General features: G+C 46.8%; 1 long non-coding RNA gene across 1 annotated transcript; it reads left to right on the forward strand.

Annotated features, from left to right (window-relative positions):
* The first annotated feature begins 709 nt into the window (after window positions 1-709).
* Window positions 710-3,656, forward strand: LOC106724326. The gene is made up of 3 exons (XR_001360082.1): window positions 710-768; window positions 2,650-2,772; window positions 3,396-3,656. It is a non-coding gene; the product is annotated as an uncharacterized LOC106724326 (long non-coding RNA).
* The last annotated feature ends 4,410 nt before the right edge of the window (window positions 3,657-8,066 follow it).

Consider the following 8,066-nt stretch of genomic DNA (forward strand, 5'->3'; position numbering starts at 1 on the left):
GAGTGTAATTAAAATTCTATCTCTTGTATTTTGTGGACTAAGGCTCCTAGCCTGAGGTTTAGGGAGAAGTTATCAGACATGTCTTGGGAAGGTTCCAGTCAGAGTTACTAGTTGGGTGACATTAAGCAAGTTACTTAGGAATGGTTACCATTTTGGAGTACTTTCTATATGCTCTGCGTTAAGGTTCTTTTCCTGCATCATCTAATTTATTTGATCTCTCTGGGCCTCTGTTTCCTGGTATGTAAAGTAGGGTAACAGAAACTACCTCAAAGGGTATCTGTGAGGATAAAATGAGAAAATGGCTGTGACAGGTTGATATATGGCTAATATGCAAAGTGTCCCTTCAGGAGTTCGACCTGGAGACTTGGAGTTCGATCGTTCACTATGACATGTGCTGACCACCAGGGGGTGGCACGGAATGAAGGAAGGCCCTGGCTGGCAGCAGGAAGGCCCTGATTGGCCCTGATTGCCGGCCAGGCCTAGGGACCCTACCCGTGCACAAATTTCATGCACTGGGCCTCTAATACAGTATAAGTCATATGGGAGGCATTATTTTCATAATTTTGACTGTATTACAGAGGCAGCCAAATCACTACTTAAGGTGGATTTTTACTTTCTGTTTCTTCTATTGGAACAATGCCATTTAAGATGAATACTGCAGTGCAAAAATAGACATGACTCATGAATCATATGTTCTTTGGAACCTTTATCTGTCGCTCTCTTCAATGATCTCATGAAGGAAGTGAACCGAAGAAGGAAAAAGTCAAGGTAAGAGTGAGGAAGACAGAAAGTGACTCTAAGAAGTGCCCACCTAATTTCTAGAAAGCTTATCTGCAAAGAGACTGATCAAATTGTTCAGTGTGTTCTAAAGCATCTGCACCATTGGTGTGTGCTTTGTAATCTAGTCCTGTATTTCCCTTCTCCTGAATTTCTGCTCTCTTAGAAGTCTCTGAGTAAGAAGTGTGTTCTGGAAGCTTTGTTCTGGGTGGGAGAAAATGGGCTCTTGAAAAACAAGGCCACCTCCTTCTGGGCCTTGAAGCTTGACAGTGTCATTTATGGAGTGACCAGTCAGGCTGTAAATGACCAGAGACATTCCAGAGTTCATGACTGTTGTGTAAGACAGCACTAGGAGGGTGGCTGCAGGCATGAGGCACCACCCTCCACAGTGACTTGCAGAAGAGCCACGCCCCCTGGAATGTGGCTTCCAGCAAGGAGGGCCCCCCCCCTCTGTCCCCACACCAGGCGCTGGGGGCGGGAACTGGACGGACTGGAGAGACAACTCTATTTTCAGGGAATGACGAATTGCCTGTGCTCATTGGTTGAGAGTACTTACCTGCCTGCTGGAGTGACTTGTAGGAGGAAGTGTTGCGGAGCAACCGAATCCAAACATCCAGCCACCAGAGATGATTGCAACCCAGGCTCCATTAGAAAATTGGAGGCGAAGGGCCTTCTCCTCCCATAGTCCTAGAGTCAGCAGGTTGCTGGAGAGGACATTCCATCCCACTGAGGGAGAGGAGACAAGATGGCAGCTCTAAATTACATGTGCCATAGGCCAGGAGGCTTGTAAACATCCCAGCGGTTGATTGTTATTTTCATTCCTGACTGGTTCGGTGGTGCAAATAACAACGCTATAAACTGCTGGAGCCCAGCTGGAGTGCTGAGGGCATGCATTTGTCAACCAGATCAGAGCAAGTGATGAATATTCATGCAGAGTGAATCTGCTCCCCAAACAGGTTGGCTGATGCGTGAACTGGAAACAGGTCTCAGTATGGAAATCAAGGTTATAGGTTTAACCAAAGAAAAGCACTCAGAGTTAGTGGCGTGATCAGGAAATGGCACTACACGGAGGCTGAGGGGGAGAAGGAAGGGGGAGGCGGCAACCAGTGGGCACTGAGCTCAGCTTTGCAAGGTGGAAACATTCTAGAGATCTGTGGCACACGGCGTGCACAGAGTTCATGCTACTGAACAAAGTAGCAAACACTTAACACTTAAAAATGGTCAAGACATGGTAGAGTTTGTTATTGTTTAAATCAGAGTTAAAAAATAAAAGAACAGAAATGTCACTTCAGAGACTGCCTAAAACAGCTCAAACCAAATATGTGACTGCGCCCCACCTCTGTCCGTGTCCTTCTAACCCGTGGGAACAGGCGCTAAGGAGTCAGGTATAAGCTGGTCTCAGGCGACACAGAGGTAACTGTGGCCACCCCTCGGGCTTCCCAGAAACACAGAGCTCTTGAACTACATGTTCTTTCCTGTGTCTAATGATCTCGTCCCCCATCGCCCTGAAACGATCAGGGGCATAAAAGGATATGCACTGCTGCTCTGACGATGGGAGTCTGGCCAGGATGGGTGCCCCGTCTAGGCCAGAGAGGAAACCATAACGATCTCTCCTCTCCCCTCTCCCACCACCCCCTGCCAGGCCCCCAACACCTTCTACCCCCACAGGCACCATTGAAAGGGACTTTCCCTCTCTAACCACCAGGGTCTCCAGTGGTGAGCAAAGACAGTGACAAAAGACGTGATGTGGTTTCTGCTCAGCTAGAAGCACAGGAAAAACTTTCAAACACCCCTTAGAAGGGAGAAGAGCCCAACACGGAAGGAAGTCTGTGCACCCTTAGTCTTTTTTTTTTCTTTTTTCTTGTCTTGCAGAAACACATGCCTCTCTTTTGGAGAAGCCCACAAGTGCCATGGAGGGTGAAGCCGAGCATTTGCTCACTTCCCTCAGGTGAACGAGATTTGGAGCTGAATTTGAGGCACTTCTCTCGTTTCTAAGTAATACAGCTAGTTTTTAAAGACTTCCTTCCTTTCTTTCTTTCTTTCTTTCTTTCTTTCTTTCTTTCTTTCTTTCTTTCTTTCTTTCTTTTCCGCCAACCCTCTTAAGGGCATATAATTCTTTAGGCTATATATAGATGAACAATAATATATTATGCGATTACACTAACGTTGGAGGGGAGATTGAAACAGCTGTAACCTATCTAAGATGGGCTGAATGGTTTGCTTCAGATAATGTACGTTTCAGTCTGGAATCCACGTGTAGGTCAAAACTAGAGAAGACAAAAACTACCAATTTGAAGCGATCCGACTATAAATCGTGCAGGGTTTCTGTTGGTTGCAAAAGCTGTATAGCAGGTGGGCATGCTGAAAGCCTACAGATAATTCCTAGAGGAATCGTGCCTTTTGGGATTACATTGCCTGGGAACAAAAGGGTAGAACAGACTGCTCTTTCTCAACTTTCATCTCTGCCTCCAGGTACTAGTACATTGGTTAACTATATATGGGCAATATTTAAAACAGAGAACATACCTTCTTTAACTCAGAAGTAACAAAGCTTTTTTTTTTAAATGTGTACTTGAAGCAGAAAATATGTCCATTTATACGTTTCCTCTCCTTTGTAGAAAACACAGACCCTCCATGCTTTAAAGTGGAATGAACCTAAAGCCACTTTATCTAAAATAGCATCTGAATTTTTGCCGTTGCCCAACGCCGTCTATCTGAGGATCGCCGTGCCCTTCAGCTGCAGCTGCCAGGTCTCTGCGGCATGCTCTGACAGGGTGGGGTTATCTCTGTGCCTCAGTTTCCTTTCTGGGACGCTGCCGACCTGTGGCTGACACAGAGCTACTGAAGTCTGACACCCACGCTTTTGCTAACACACAGAAACAGTCGATGTGGAACTTTGAGGGGGACTGGCCACCCCCAGAGTGATGAACATCTTTCCGTAAAGGGTCACCTGGAAGCAGCTCGGCTTCAGAGACCTGACAGGGGTGTGGAGTTCTGAGTGAGATAGATTCCAAATAAGGGGCTGTAGTGGCCACAGTTCTCCAAGACTCTGTCTGCTCCTTGCTTTCTCGAAGTGTCTGCAGAACTAGTTAAGAGTCGAGTCCTGCAGCAAAGACAGTAATGTAATGCTATGAGACGCTGCTGTTTTGGCAAGCCTGCCCGAAGTACAAACATCAGTGGCTGCCATGGGCCCTGCCCAGCTCGGCAATAGCAGCATTGTCTAACCTGCTAATGTAGGAAGCAGAGGCAGGAAGCTGGGCTTTGGTTCCCAGGTCCAGCTGCAGCTCATCGGGTGGCTCGGGCATCTGGGCATCTCTCCTGACCTCCCATGCTTTAATATTCCCGTTTCCAGGATGGAGGCACTCAAAGCCCGACTACCTACCTCCTTCAAGCAAAAAACAAAAAACTCAAGGAGGAAAGCATATCACCTTAAACCTTCCACCAGCACGAGGCCGGGTACCTTTTGCAGCAACAGCAAGGGCAGATATCAGGATCTGTTTTGAGGAAAATCTCAGCCCATTAGCCAGATGTACAAAACTACACAGTTGTACCCTGGTTATTAAAAATGAAACAGATTCATTAAAATGGAGCCTCTTTCTTTGATTGTACAGCCAGCTGTACGCATGGGGGCTAGCTGCTTCACGGGTCACTTGGGTCAAATGCTCCCCTGTGGGCCACCTGCCTCCCCGGAGTCTGCCAGAGACAGGGGTGTGCTCAGGGAGGGTGAGCGCTGACCTACAAAGCAGACCCACGACAGTGACCCCGGGACCTGGGACCACCCACTCCCCACCGCCTTTCTGTTGAAGCAGACAGTCAGACGTTAGCAGAGTGCCAGCAGTGCCGACACGGAAGTGTGTCCCATGCTTGGAATGGGAAGAGGAGCTGCCCTGCCACTTTGGAAATAGCTGTACCATCTGTATGAGCCATTCCTCATGACGCGTGACCTGCCTTCTGCTGGGTGCCCGAGCACTTCCGTTCCTCAGGGCTCTTGCTGGAGGCTGGGAGGGCGAGGCCAGGCTGGTAGACCTGATTCACTTCCCAGTGCTCCCAGTGCTTCCTCAAGTCTGCGTGGGGTGGAGGCAGTGCTGCTATGGTTGGCATTTGATTTGCTAGCCCTGCGCCCAGATGTTTTCCCCAGAAGGATATTCCGTCGGGTCTTGGCACAGAAGACCCTGTATCCCTGTGGGAACATACCACCAAGAGGACAGGGAGCACTGAGCATGAAATCACAGTCTCAATTTCAGAAAGAGGCAGGGACAGGCCGAAGATTCAGGCTTCACTAACTGGCTGGCTTCTCCTTCCCTCAGAAGGGTTGCTCGCCTTCCCCTGGCCCTACTTGGTTTGTCTGTGTCCTGTATGTCCTCCGAGGGTGTCACCGGCCTTGTTAGTGTCAGCAGGTTGGAGAGATGACCAAGTCATGGCTTTTGTGCTCAAGGAGAGGCAGCAAAACGGCCCACATTCCGTTTGTGATGGAGGGTAATCACAATGAAACTGACACTCAAGTAGAAAACGGCGACCGCCCACGGAAGGGCCCTGCACCAGCTGCTGCGCGCAGGTTAAGTGTGGAGTCGCTGCTCAGGCCAGCCTCTGGCCTCCACGAGCTTGTGATTCAGTAATAACTGGAAGCACAATTGCTTTTTCACTCACTATTTTTTAACGGTTTATTCATAAAGTAATTTTTCACTTTTCACTTATTTTCAGCCCCTTTCACATCTATCTACTCACAGTTTCTGTCTTGGTTTAACCTTTCCCTCTCTCCTCCTCCCTCTCTCTGCTTCATTTTTCTTTATTCCCTTTTTAAAACCTTGAACCCTTAGAACACTATTAAAGCCTTGATTGCTTTGCTAACCAAAACGTTTCTTGGGTTCTCATTCTCTTCTTTAGCTACCAGTCGTTTTGTCTCCCTTTTCTTTTTGTGGCAACAAACTTAAATCTCTCCTATAAGTATGCCTTTGCTTAAAAACTATGAAAAACCCCTCTCCCCTTGAACCCACTAAACTAAACAGCCTAGAATTCATGCAGAAGCCTAGCAGAGGTCTGACTTCAGCACAACCCATTATGTCCATGAAAAGAATCTTGATTCCTTTCAGATGAGCATATTAGTTCCTGGGGAAAGATCCTGGTCCTCACAAATTAGCAGGACCTTCGTAAGCCCAATCTCTTTTGCCAGAAGAAGCCGCAATATTTCTCTCCATACAAGCCTCCCCCTCATTTCCATTTTCTCTGACATCTCTCTCTGCTTCATCTGTCTAAATTATAATCTGCCATAGCAACAATCAGAGTTCCAAGAACAAACCCAAAGGAAATAAGAGAAAACGGTGGGATCTTAGCATCTGAGAGATGTAGTACTTCTGAAAGAGCAGGAAGACAACTTACAGTAGGAATGACTCCTTCATTTTATGGATCAAGAAACAGAGGCCCAGGGAAGTTCCAGGACTTTCTTGAGAGCACACAGGTATCAAGGCTCTGAACCAGGACTAGAACGAAGTGTCTGCTCCCCTGGTTCACTGCTCTTCCCACCACAGGGAGAGCTCATGATCTCAGCTCCCACCTCAGGTCGGGTGTATTTTTAGACTCTGGCCCAGGAAACGACGGAAGGAGTGAAATCACCCCATTAATGATCCTTAGTTGGTTGGTCTCAACAACTCACTATCTGTTACTTGTACTAAAACTGGGGAGGCAAAGAAGGGTTACATGGAAGGGGACCAGTGTTCCCCCTTGCCTGTGTGGATGGGAAACAGCACTCAAGGGAAGCCATGCTGATGGGAGGAGGCAACGTGAGGAGCACCCCTTCTCTTCCCACAGAGTAACTGCACTGAAAGGCTGCTAGCTCAGAGGTTGCTTTGCAGAATGCCAGATGCCAGGTGAGAGTGGCACCATGCTCCCTTTTGGGATCCTTGGAAAGAACTCAAATGTGGAATAATTTTTTTTTTATTTTATTGATTTATATAGAGAGGAAGGTGGGGGAGAGAGAGAGGGAGGGGAGAGAGAGAGAGAGAAACATTGATGTGAGAAGCATTAATCGGCTGCTGCCCACAAGAGCCCCAACCTGAGATGGAGCCTGCAAGCTAGGTATGTGCCCTGATCGGGAATTGAACCCACAACCTTTTAGAAATCATTGAATTATAGAACTAGGAAGGGCTTGCCAGAGCATCTTGTACATCTGTGTTTCCAAACAACCTGACTCCTCTCTAAGGCCTCCCAGGAAGGAGACCCTACTCCTTCCCTCCAGGGAAAGGAAAAAGCCCTAAAGATAGGTGTCAGTGTTTGCGATATAAACCAAAGTCCTAGGGTTTCATTTCCTTTCCTTTGCTCTGCCCCTCACCAGCAATGTAGGACAGCTGCTTGCCATCATCCGCAGGTGAAACCTCCAGATACCCAAAGATGGGAAGCTTAGTCACAATCCCATGGGAACAACCCCCTCCTATTAACACCAGGGAGAATTTCTTCCCAAAATCACTCATTGGCACTTACCGATCACCTCCTCTTCCTTTCTGGTTGGGGTGGGAGAAAACCACAAGGTGACTGCATTCGAGTTTATGTTAAATTAAAGCTTCTATCTTAAATCCAGGAAGGAGGAAATATGTACCTGGCCAACTTGGGTTCATTACTTTTAAACCTGGAAGAAGGAGTTAATTAGGAGAGAGTTTGTTAGTTTATAGTATTCTGTGAAACTGGGCATAGAGAGTATTTGCATAAATCAAGTTAAAAATATCTTTTTGAAATCTTGCTAAGATTTTTTTGCTTAAATTACATGATTAAGGCTGTATGGAGATTAAAATCACTTCTAATGTAAGGAGCAGCACTCAGCAGCACTTTGAGCAAATGGACGTGAGGTTTCGGAGGACTTGAAGCTTGAAAAAGGATGTGGTGGAAGGCTTACCCCCAGGTCTTGAAACATTTCTTGTAGCTGCTATGTACCCATAAGTAGACGCTGAAGGGGTAGCCAGAGTTCAGAATAATCAGACTTGTTATTAATGGCCAGAAGTTGATAATGGACATGTTGTGGGCAAAGAACTCTATGGTCTCCTAAAGAAAAAAGGTCTTCCGAATTGGCTCAGTAATCACATTCTATGTAACTTCTCTCTTATTAACTTTTTTAGCTGTCATCCTCTGTGGTTCAACCTTCCTTTCTATTCCAGATCGCCCTAAAGGCCTGGTTTTACCTTATTTTCATTTCTCTGCTCTGGCCTTTCCCCATTATCTCCTTTTAAAAAAAGTCTAGACACACACACACACACATGGAAAATTAGATAAATGGATGGGTCCTAAATTGGTTTCCTAATTCC

The sequence above is a fragment of the Myotis brandtii genome, unplaced genomic scaffold (assembly GCF_000412655.1).
Source record: "Myotis brandtii unplaced genomic scaffold, ASM41265v1 scaffold8, whole genome shotgun sequence".
NCBI lineage: Eukaryota > Metazoa > Chordata > Mammalia > Chiroptera > Vespertilionidae > Myotis > Myotis brandtii.